Source organism: Piliocolobus tephrosceles, chromosome 3 (assembly GCF_002776525.5).
Source record: "Piliocolobus tephrosceles isolate RC106 chromosome 3, ASM277652v3, whole genome shotgun sequence".
Taxonomy (NCBI): Eukaryota; Metazoa; Chordata; class Mammalia; order Primates; family Cercopithecidae; genus Piliocolobus; species Piliocolobus tephrosceles.
The window spans coordinates 4,016,371-4,029,204 of record NC_045436.1 but is presented as its reverse complement, the minus strand read 5'-3'; the positions used below and the strand labels follow the sequence as shown (position 1 = coordinate 4,029,204).

Sequence of the window (12,834 nt, the reverse complement as noted above, 5' to 3'; positions counted from 1 at the left end):
TCTTCTCCTGTCTAACTCATTGGCACCATCTTTTCATAATCTTTTCTTGTGCTCTTCATTTAATTTGATACTGCTACCAGTTATATATTTTTCACCCACAAAGATGATCATTACTTGTCCTCTATAAAGAAGCTCCAATGGTTCTCCCTCTCTCTCTTTTTTTTTTCCCGAAAGAATTAGCCCAGACTACTTAACATGATGCTGATCCTGATGCTGATGACAAAAATAGGCATGGGTGACCATTCATTCTGCCTCCGATGCGCCAGGCGCTATGCCGGTCATTTTGCAATAATCTCATTGAATCCTAATGATAATACTCAGATGTAAGCGCTATTATCTCTTCTCCCTAAGTAGGGAGATAGGGGTCTGGAAAAGGCCCAGGAGCCTGTTTCCCAAGACCAAGTTAACAATACAGAGCTGGGAATGAATTCCAAGTTTATGTGACTGCAAAGCTCTTCTATTCCCCCCACACTACCCCATGCCCTCTTCTCCCCACTGTTCCTACTTTCCAGACGCACCACCCAGCCTGCAACGTGCTTTCATGCCGTGTTCACCTGCAGACCATGCTTTCTCCATCTAAAGCCCCTGCCTTCACCATGCACACACTGAAGTTGCCCAGGAGGGTCAGTCACGCCCTACTCTGTGCCTTCCCTCTGCCTCGGCACTTGTGATGCTGCAGGATTATCAGCTTCCCCTCCCTCATCCCAAAGACTGAACAGTCACCAAAAGCAGCAAGTTGACTAGTCACCCCTGAACACACACAGCCTGGAGAATCAGAGGTGCACAGTGTGTGCCTTTCACATGAATGCATGCATACGCCAAGAATGATAGCAATGCCGGCTCACGTTTGTTTAGCATCTCCCACACACCAGACCTCGCCCTACACAGTTAGAATACATAATCCATTCAATCCCCCCACAACTCTTTGGGACACTGTATCATCTTAATCCTTATTTGTTTTTTTCCAGAATAAACTTGCAGTTCTAACAACTTCAACAGAAAATAAAAAACTTTTGCTCAATATCAAACTCTATAAAATCACTAAAATTGGCCCAATATCCTGGGTTTTTTTAACTTGCATTATTTCTTCCTGATAATGACATTTAGGCCAGTCAAATCCTGTATTACTTTTTTAAACAAAGAAAAAAGATTACGAGTTGCTTTTAAAATTCATGTGTGACAAGCAGAAAAAAACTCATGGAGGCAGTTTCAGCATTTAACCTAAGTGTACTTAGCAACCACACTTAACAGCTTTTTAAAAATCCTCGTTTTTTAAAAATGTGGATCTTTCTTTGCAGGGTGACCTAAGAGACATCATCATAGTCTTTTATTAATTAAACATGTTCTTATCAGAAAAAAGGCTCTTGAAAGCTACTATCTATGCTTAATTAAGCTCTATACAACCCTCAGGCCATATCTTGAATTAGGCTACATGTGAGGGCCTGATTTGCCCCACTTCTTTCTGATAACCGGAACAGTTACTGGCCACTGCCTACCAGTGTTTCGAGCAAAGATATAAAGTTCTACACGTCTAAACGTTTTCGCCCTGATACCAAAAACAAAGCAAAACAGGTCTTCTCTGTTCCCATTTTGGTTAACAGCATCACCATCGACCCCCTGGCCTGATCCACCCAGGAGCCTGAGTCGTTTTTTTTTTTTTTTTTTTTTTTGAACTTGAAATACTCATGTGCTTTATTTATATAAATTCCCATTATTCCCTCACTGCTACAAAACTAGAGAAGAATGTAACATAAATGTACCGACACCAATTTGAGAACTGGAACATGTTACCTTCCCAAAGTAGCCATCTTGGAAATAGGGAAGGAGACTTCGCCTCGTAAAAGCTCATGAAGGAGGCCGGGCGCGGTGGCTCAAGCCTGTAATCCCAGCACTTTGGGAGGACGAGACGGGCGGATCACGAGGTCAGGAGATCGAGACCATCCTGGCTAACACGGTGAAACCCCGTCTCTACTAAAAAATACAAAAAAAAAAAAACTAGCCGGGCAAGGTGGCGGGTGCCTGTAGTCCCAGCTACTCGGGAGGCTGAGGCAGGAGAATGGCGGGAACCCGGGAGGCGGAGCTTGCAGTGAGCTGAGATCCGGCCACTGCACTCCAGCCTGGGCGACAGAGCGAGACTCCGTCTCAAAAAAAAAAAAAAAAAAGCTCATGAAGGAATGCTCAAAGGAAATACTCTAAACCCGGTTTTCTGAAATTGGTAAGCAGAAGCTCTGGAGTCAGTCCCAGGTTGTGAGCCTTCCACCAAGAAGAGCCACCTAACATGCCAAAACGATAAGCAGTAGATTCACTTAAAGCTTGACAAATCTAGCAACTCCTTTCTATTGTCTGCATTTTAGAAAACCTATTGCTGCTGTTGTACCAGCTACAGTCAGAGAATAGTGAGATGCCCAGTGACATTGGCTACAGTGGTAGCAGACCGGGCACATAGTTTGGGAAGTTTTCTAACAAATAGTATGTAAGAGGAGAAGCCTGAGTCTCTTAACACCACAGATCGAACACCGTAAATGGTAGGATGAGCATTAGAGTCCCGCTGAGGTCGCTGAGATTTACACTTCACACGAACTGTAGTGGTGCCTAGGATCTCCCCGAAGAGTGGCAGAAGCAGCTGCCCATCCCTTAAACTACACACGTGCATGGCTTCTCAAGACTCCAGAGTTTACTTAGAGACAAGTAACTAGAGCACGGGAATTTGGAAGACAGTCTTTCTATAAACTCCCAGGAACAACCAACACCAGCAGTGGCTGACGTGTGTGAGACCCTTCTTTATGTCAGATGCGGTGCTCTCATCAATATCCAACACACGTCTTTAATGCCCGGGACTATGGCGACACTCATTTGGATGAGGGAACGGTGGCATAGGGGGTTTCGTACCTCGGCTCACTTCACTGCGATCAGGTTTCTAAACCAGAACTCCCACCCGACAGTGTGCGAGTCCAAAGTCCATGCTTCTAGGTGCAGTGGCTCACGCCTGTAATCCCAGCACTTTGGGAGGCTGAGGAGAACGGATCACTTAAGGCCAGGAGTTCGAGACCAGCCTGGCCAACGTGGTGAAACCCGTCTCTACTAAAAATACAACAATTAGCTGGGCATGGTGGTGCACGCCTGTAATCCTAGCAGCTCAGGAGGCTGAGGCAGGAGAATTTCTTGAGCCCGGGGAGGCAGAGGTTGCAGTGAGCCAAGATCGCACCGCTGCACTTCAGCCTGGACCACAGAGCGAGACTCCATCTCAAAAAACAAAACATACAAAAAAGTTCATGCTTCTAACCATCAGCAATCATCCTATAACATATTCTCCTCAATGAAACAGACTGAATCCAAGAAATCTCACCTACATCAGACTTTCTAAGTCATAGAGATTTATATAATAATTTTAAATGCGTCTTTGACTTTCAGACCCAGCATACAAAGGAGGAGAGTGTGAGTCAGTGCCGTTCCTGGGCGTCCGCTGGGAACTTCTCTGACCATCCTGGCTCTCAGCAGTGGAGCTCACTTGCTCAATTCATTCCAGTGTCCCAGAGGTCGCAGTCTGCCCTCTGTCAGCTGGGCTGTCCTTGGTCCCTGGGCCTATCTCTTTGCTGCCCTCCCTGGGATCTTGCTGCTGGGGTAGCCCTGCTTCCCTTGCAACTTTCTTCTCTGCTGCTGGTGCCTTCCCCAGGGCTCTGCGTGGGCTTAGCTCTTTGCCATCAAAAACCCATTTCTTATTTCTCTCCCTCTCTCCTCTTTTCTTTCTGCTCTCTTAGCTGGGCCCCCTCCATCCTTTTATTTCCTAGTTGCACCTGTTGCTTCCACACCCTTAAAAACATACTCCATTTTCTCCCTAGATGTATTGAAGTATAATTGACAAAGCTGCAGACATTTAAGGGGAACCACGGGCTGCTTTGATATGTGTGTACTGTGAAATGATCACCACAATCAAGTTAGTGATCACTCCTTATTGTTATCTTTTTTGTGTATGGTAAGAACATTTAGGATCTACTCCCCTAGCGAGCTGCAAGTGTGCAGTGCGGTTTTATTAACTACAGTCACCATGCTGCATGAGATCCTCAGAACTTGTTTGTCCTATAACTGAAAGTCTGTGCCCTTTGACCTCATTTTCCTCCCCCCACCAATTCCTGGCAACCACCATTCATTTGACTCTGTTTCTATGAGTTCCACGTTTAGACTCCACATGTAAGTGCGATTATACAGTATTTGTCTTTCTCTGACTTGTCTCACTTAGCATAATGTCCTCATACATGTTGTTGCAAATGGCAGGATTTTCTTCCTTTTTAGGGCTGAATAATTTCCCATTGTTTGTATATACACCACATTTTCTTTATCCATTCACCCATGGACAGGTCCTTAGGTTGTTTCCGTATTTACTCATTTCCTTTGTATGTACACCCACAAGTGGGGTTGCTAGATCATATGGTAGTTTTAGTTGTAATTTTTTGAGGAAACTGCACAATTTTTTAGAAGGTCTGTACCAATTTACATTCCCATCAACAGCTTACAAGGGTTCCCTTTTCTCCACATCCTCACCAACACTCGTTACCTTTTGACTTTTGGGTGATAGCCATCCTAGCAGGTGTGAGGTGGTGTCTCATTGTGGTTTTAACTTGCATTTCCATGATGATTAGTGATGTTGAGCACCTTTTCATATGCCTGTTTGCCATTTGTATGTCTTCTTTGGAAAACTATTCTAGCCTTTTGCTCATTTTTTAACTGAATTGTGTGTGTGTGTGTGATGCTCTTGAGTTGTAAACAGAGTTCTTAATCTTTCCGTGCGCTTTAATCTCAGCACTTTAGCAACTGTCAAGAACAAAGTTCTTTCCAAAAAGTTCATCTCAAAGTTGGCCACTGACTCATAACAGGTAAAACCCAATGAGCATTTCCCTGAGCCTCAGTTTCTTCTTTTCTCATGTGAAACAGTGATGATAGTGCGTACCTCCCAGGGTTGTTGAGCCAGACTCAACAATTTACGTGAAAGCACTGAGGGGATGCCAAATAAATGTGAGTTGTATAAAACAATTCCTGATGCTACAAAGCTTGCGTTTCCAAACTATTGTCAAACTCCCACCTTGTTCAAGCCCCACTGAAAATACCATTTTCTCTAATTCATCTTTCCTGATCCTCTAAGAAACTTCCCTTCTCTGAGCAATGTATTATCATCTTCTGGAACTCCATCGCTTGAGATGATCAAAGAGTTTCTTTATTGTATAAGTGACTTCTGCGCATGTCTTTTGAAGGAATAAATAAACGCATTGATTATATCTCCCTTACAGCACTCCATCACCTTCGATCTTAAATTATAGTAAGTAGCGTTCCTGTCCTTCCTGCACTAAACTGTAAGCTCTTTCAATGACTTCCTGGCTTATTTTCTCATCTTTTCCTCCACTCTAAACACATAGGAGGTCCTTGATGGATGTGTAACAAATGAATAAGTAAATGATATGAAAATGCAGGTATCATTTTTTCAATATACAGTTACAACTTCGACATCCACAGTTGGGTCTGGCCACTCGTTATGCTTTACCCAGAACTTAGGTGTTTCTAATTTTCTACTTTCCCTATCAAGACCATCCTTTCAATACCAAACAAATTAGAAAGGACACATCAGCTAACTTACATTAACATACTAACAGATGGGACAACAGTCTTCAAGGTCTGGAAGAGGAGAGCAGAGAACTCCTCATTGCCTGCTCAAGCCCATCTACCAGGAAGGGAAACTCCAGATACTGTGGACCACTTGGCAGTTAGGAACTCATGGTACTGATCTGTTTGTTGGGCAGATATAGTTTGGTGATAGTCTTAAAAATCATTTGTCACCTGTCATGACACTTGCCAGATGAAATTCTGATTTCCCAAGAGAATGCACTGACAAATTAATAACCTGACATTTAAAGGGGTGATATTTCCTCCATGTCAATCAACAAGGGGCCATTCTGTTTTGCTGACCAAATAAAATGCTCTTTCACTCCCTGAGGGGTTAGCTAGAGTGTATGCAGATTTCTCCAATGCTTTGCTTTTGGTTGGAAATAGAAACATTTGAATTTCAAAGCAACACTTTTCCTAATTCCTACTGAACTCACAAGCTCTAGTGGTTGAATGATCCCATTGGTAACAAATACTTAAAGGGCCAGAGTCATTCTGGGTCCTATCCTTAAGCTCCTGTTCTGTCCTCCTCTCAGGCCTTTTCTGCACCATGCAAATCCAACACCTCTCCTCACAGGCTGGGTTAAAGGCAGAATACAATACCATGACTAAGGAGCCTGGGAATGAGGCAATTTATAAACGGAACATTCCCCAGGAAACATAATTTTATGATCACAATCTTTTTGTTCTTGACAGTTGCAAAATTAAATACCAGAGCCAAAAAAGGTGAGGCACAGTTTTAAGGGTATGTTTTCCTAATTCGATCTTCAAAGGAAGCACAAGCTTAGGGTTGAAAATCATTATGATGTAATATTATGCCACATAGTAATACATAGATCCAATCATTTTACCAGATAACTATCAATATAAAGCACTGACAGGACATTTGGGACTTCGGGTCAACAGGAAGGTGGTTTTTCAAACTAAACTATATTATTTATGGCTTTGATTGTCATTTGCTTTTATAACATGAAGGTGATGGTAATTCTGCTCTTCTGCCAATAAATCTAAAAATTAATTTAAAATGTAGTCAAACTCCTTGGCACACGTTAGAAGGAAGAATTTTTTAATTAAAAAAGCCATATTAATCATTATATAAATGAGTTATATTAGTCTTGTAAAATAAATCTATGGTGGAAAGGAAGTTGGTGAGTGATATAATCAGATTTCAGAACACATATCATATAAAAAGTTATGTTTCTAAATAAAGTGAGTGTGAAAGAATTCAGGATATATTATCAGTCATCTGAGTTATTGCCCTAAGAAAGCCCTTTTCCCAAAACAGATATGGTTTCTCTGACAAAGAAGATAAGTATGCCTTCTCATATTTTTATTATTTTCTTAACTGTCAGACATAACTCATATGTAGTTAAGTTGTTCAAAAGGTTAAATTCTGAGGAAAAATTCTACAAGTGGTTTAAATGAGCCAAATCATTTTTGGTTGCATCATGGTTTCCTCTGTTGAAAAAGTCTCGATGACTTAAAAAGGGTTGCTTTGATATTTAGCTTAGTGTTTTACCCAAAAAGCACACTAACCAAAAACAAACAAAGAATCCATAACAAAACAAACATTTAAAGATATGTAGACTACATTAGTTTTCTCATGATGAAAGTCACATGGAATTACACACAGTTTACATTGCTTTCACACGTCCCTTTCCTCGGGTGTAAATTTTATTTATTACAATTACCTACTTGGCCTAGTTATTCACCCATTCTTCATTCAGTCTTGGTAGTGGACATGGCAAGATGATGGGTAAAAACACGTAAATAACACGGCTCTCTCATGGAGGGCACTTTCACATGGGAAGATTGGACATGTCAAAAAACTTCATTAACATGATATAAAAATAATACAATATGTAAAGTGGTATCGGAGCATCTAAGACAAAATGATTAAATGTGGCATTTGTTAAATCCCTCTCTGGGAAATAATTTAAGATTGCAGAAAATGTTTCTGAGAAATTCCAATATAAATGTCCATAAAAGTCCCTACTTTTTAGTATTTGGTATTGTAGATTTTGTGATTTTCCAGATTTTTCATTAAAAGTTAATATACATAAAACTCTTGGGATAGTAGCTAGTACAGAGTAAAATCTATATAAATTATTATTATCATCAATATCTTTTGGAGTGAACAAATTGAACTTTTTTTGAATAATCTTTTGCATAGTTGATTGAAACTAGTTAATAGGTTTCTATCGTTTTCTTGAGTAAATCAGAAACAGATATTTTGATTGACGATCTTGCAGCTTCTATGGTTTTTTTAATTTGAAAAGATCTTCCCAGACTGATACCTCTTTCTATCTTGAACTCTCTGTTCAACTATATTCCAAAGCCTTAAAATAAAGATCTTCAATTTTATAACTCTGGATTTAAACTTTTCTTTCTTATTTTAAAAAAGAAAATTTTAACTCTTTAGGTTGATAATATTTCTTGATGAATGTGACTGCACCAAGAGGCTTTTAAAAAAGTAGAGATTAGAAATCAGTTTTTCTTATCTTCTGAATTATTCACTATATGATGCGCTGCATTTGAGCTTTATCTATGCTTCTGGTCATATTGCTGTCTTATATAATTGTTAAAGTATAGTGCTTCTCACCAGGGAGACTATATATCTATATATTTTTAATAATAGTCTTTTTAAAATTTTCATGTATTTTTTCTTCTCCTTTATGATTTAAAAAAAAATCAGAAAAATGTCTGAATTGTCACTTTATCTCTAAATTCAAAGAGCATTTTCTAATCCTGTGTTAGCCTTAGCACAACACCGGGGAAGAACTGATTGCCGTAAGCCTTTCATTCATTCAGCAAATACTGACTGAATATGCAGTATGTTGACCTGTTTGCTGAGGGCCTGTCTGTTCCGGCTGCCATTCTAAAGCGAGTTGATTTTCCCTGTAACTTTTGCTCTGCAGAAGTAACCTGTACCTTTTTCCATTCTCTTGCCATTCACCACTCTCCTGACCTCCCTTTGCGTAAACTGGTTTAAGCCTGGTGCTCTAGGGACGTCACACAACACGGGTCTATTCACACTGTAGCAGAGCAACCAAGTAGTTACACAGTTTTCATCTTAACTACTAGTAATACTATGCTGTAAAAATTGTGAAACCTAGATTTAGAGATATTGAGCAAATAAAAATACATAGTATTTACTATAGTGCAAGAATACATCTGACAGGTTAAATGTACGAGTTTTGGAAAGCGCTCAGACCCCGCACCAGATGACACAGTTAGCACAAGAACAGCTGAGGTTATTGTTATCTAATCTCCTTTCCCTTGTTAACTTGAGCACAGAGAACTGAAATAATTAGGTGTAAAGGCACCTTGATAATCTACCAAAAAGGCTCACTTTAAGCAGCCTAGTGTCGCTTTCTTAAACTTTCATTGTTTGGTGGTATAAAGTGTAGGCAACCTGTATGAAGTATAAAGATCTGGTACTAAAAAGACCCAATGAGGCAGAAGTCGCTGACTCCTCTCAATAGGTGGAAGAGGATTCTCCAGCAGCCGAAGGCTTAATGAAGTGTGTTTCCACTGGCCAGGCTGTGGCCTCTCTGGTGTCACCTCTTCAGAGGACTCGGTGCCTCCGAGGAGCTGGCTGTCCTCGGCGGGAAGTAAGTACAGGGACTTCTGTTTAGAGGAGACTAGCATGAACATTTATACCAAGAAATTTTCTCCAACATAGCTAACATCTCATTTGAATATGTTTTCTTTTCTGTGCATTTAAAACACTTGCCATTCTAAACAGCATCCCATGCTTGTACTCTTACAGGATCTTCACAAGTGGCACAGCTCTTGGCTGGAAGCCTATTTTTGCTATAGTTCATTGGACTCCTTGCAGCTGATCCTTGCAGCTATATTAGTCTCTGAGGGATGCTGAATTGCATAGAACATCAGAAGACTTGGAACCTGACGGGTTTATGTTGCCCCGTCCTCAAATTCAACTATTCCAGAAAAAATGTACTAGGACAAGGAACCTGAAAAGAAGAATTATTTCTAATAACGGATTGGATGAACTCTCCCATGTGAAGCAGAGGATATAATTCATGATAAGATTTGTAATTTACTTTAACCACTGGGAAAACATCTCAGAGGGAAGAGAGACAAACTGAATTTCTAACTGAATTTTAAAAATTAAAAATTTAATAAGCAGGCAACAGTATAAATGAGCAGAAAAAAATCACTGAAACTTTCAAATAATGTTCTTTATTACAAATAAATTTCCCTAAATTATAATATGAATATATAAAGAGAAATTAGAAAATGTAATGAGAACATTACCAGGGCTTTTTGTTTTCTTTCTTTTTTATTTTGTTTTTGTGTTTTTGAGGTGGGAAAATTTTCTTTGAAAGTAAGACCCTTGATTGGATTCAGGAAAGTGAAAGCTTTCTGAATTTTTGATCAAATAATGCTTCTCTAAGAACAGAATTTAATGCTGAACTTATGTATGCCTCACCTGTATAGGAAAGAGGAAACCACCGCTGTCTTTGGCCAAAATTCCTACTTGGTAAACTAGTATATTTCAGTTTTGAAGGCCAGGGTGTAGCAAAGTGTGGTAGAGTTCCATATGGATATATCACATTGCAAAACACCAAAATAAAAACCTGTCTTTGCTGGTTCCTTGTCATTTATTCAGCAAATAGCATCTTAATTGAACTTAAGCTGAAATTCTTATTTGTCAATATTCAGAACTCAACAGTTACAGAAGGGTTTCCTTTTAACCACATGCACATCTTGAGTTTTTCAGAAATAATACAGAAAAACATATTTTGAAAACATGTTTATCTGTATTTTTCCACTTGACAGTAGCAGTTTAGAATTTAATAAGCATATCCATAATTAAATTGTTAGTTTGAGGAACTTGCAGAAAGTTATCTAACACAATCATATATCACAACTCTTCTTTATACAATCCAAGTGCAACTCATTTCATTACGCTATCGATGTAGTTAGACATAACTGAGGCCTTTAAACACATTATAAGTGACTTAAAATAGAAAATGTTAGAAACAGTCCAGGCATATTACAAAATCATGGTTTCTGAAATCTAATTACTATATACAATTTAAAATAATTGATTAAACATGATTAGTCCTTAAGATGAATAGAACCAATTCCAACTTTAGCTATTATTTAATTATAGCATGCTGTACACTAAAATCAGCTGGAAGATAGCCAAAATAAAGCTTTAAAGGACAGCATGATAATTAAGAATTGCTATTTATCTTACTTTTATTGGAAACTCAATGCTGGAATGAATGCCATAATGTCTAGAAATATGAATTTAAATAATTTCCTAAATATTTCACTTTCTCATTCCAAATATCAGAACATTTTAAACTTCCTCATCAGTTCTACTTTATATGCAAAAATTCATACTGTATTAATTAGAACTTTTGCTTTCAACACAGATATCTTAAAGACAAGGAATTATGTATAACTTCTTCATAAAATTATGGGTACATTTTTATTTTTGATTGTGGTAGTTTTTTCATAATAAGGCTACTGAAATCAGGCTTATTTAAAAAATAGTAATAATGTTATCTAATATAGAACAGAGGGCAGGAAGTATCTATAACCAAACCTATATCTATATCAAGTGTGACACTAAGAGAATATTCTCTCCCTCACCCAGGTACTCAAGTTGTAGGGTAACATAACTAGTGTAACATAACTAGTGATTTCCAGTCACCTTTTAGGTTTATTTAGGAACATTAAAAGAAATGCTGCTATTGTAGACTTCGTTTCAATTATTTAATCTCTTTCCAGTTCACGACCTTTACTTTCTCCTGGTTTCAGCATGAAAAACAACTTCATAAGTGTCTTACATTATAATCGGCTGCTAACCATCATCAATTCAGCATTAGTTTTAAATAGTCTGACTCCATAACAAATTTGTAATAGGGATTTTTCTATACATTTTATAATAGCTATGGATAGAAAAATACTATTTTCCATCTACTAAAACATTCAAGTTGTTTTGTTTAAAACATACATTGTAAAATCTTCCCTCAGGAAATCTGGATCTATTATAGGACCGTTGTAGCTGTCATGAAATTGGGGTCCTGAAGCCATATTTTCAAAGCAGAAAAATGACAGCCTCATTGTTTTTCAAATGTTTTGCGTTTCTTTGATAAAAGGCAGTATTAGGACTTTATTTCTAGGTCAAGTGTATGTTTACGGTAACTAACAGGAAAATATTGAAGTCTGAAGTTACCAGTACAATGTCTGAATGCCAAATTCTGGACACTGGACAAAGTGCTTTAGAATCAGAGGCCAGGAAAGCTCTGGAAGGCTGTGAACAGAGACAAATGCAATATGGTGCAGTAGACAGAAAGTCAGAAGTAAGATTCAGATACAGCCAAACAGGGTGGGGGATAGTTTGTTGGGGGAGGTCTGAGCTGGACTTGAAGGGCTATGAAAGCAGCTGTCACTGCAGGGGAGGTTTAAAGGAAATGACTCTTCGGGGGCATTGCATTTGCAAAAAAAAAAAAAGTCTGATATAATGTGTTTTGGAAATTCCAAAGTAATTGATATTGCCAGAAGAGTTGGAAAGTGGCAGAAAATAAGGGTGTAAAAATAGCCATAAGCAGAGATGCTAAGTCTTGAAAGACAGAGATTATGTCTCTGAATCTGGTTCTCAAAATTGTTGAATTATTAACCATGTAGATACGCTATGCAAAATTGAACTTAAAATGCTCATCTTTTTATAGCAAGTCATCTTAAAAGGATACAAACATAGGAAAGAAATTGCACAAGTATAAAGTGTGTGCCATTCTTCCCATGGGCTAAGGGTCTTGTCTCACCTGGTGCCACCATCAAGACAACAGACGCAGCAGTCAGGTGTGCCCTGGATATTTCTACGCCTCATTCTTCTAAAGGCTCCCCCAAGAAAAATTAATAGGAAATCAGGTGCTTGCTGCAGGTCTTTGCGCTGTGTCAATTCTAAGGAATCCCTTGGCAATGTAAAGCTTTGAAGGAAATTAAACTGGAGAGAGATTTTCTCTACGTTTCATTCAGCTCATATAGAATCACTTACTTAGCTGATATTTTTACTCATAGAATTGGACTCAGAATTAAGTCTGTTCATTTAGTTTTCCTTTGAATGTTAAACATAATGAAGTACAAGGCCGTCACCTCACCATTTTATCCGCCATGACCCACATAGGCATACACTTATCA

General features: G+C 38.7%; 1 protein-coding gene across 6 annotated transcripts in view; it reads right to left on the bottom strand.

Annotated features, from left to right (window-relative positions):
* The window catches only part of SORBS2 (sorbin and SH3 domain containing 2), a 378,235-nt gene that overhangs the window by 214,626 nt on the left and 150,775 nt on the right, over positions 1-12,834 (bottom strand). The window lies entirely within an intron of this gene.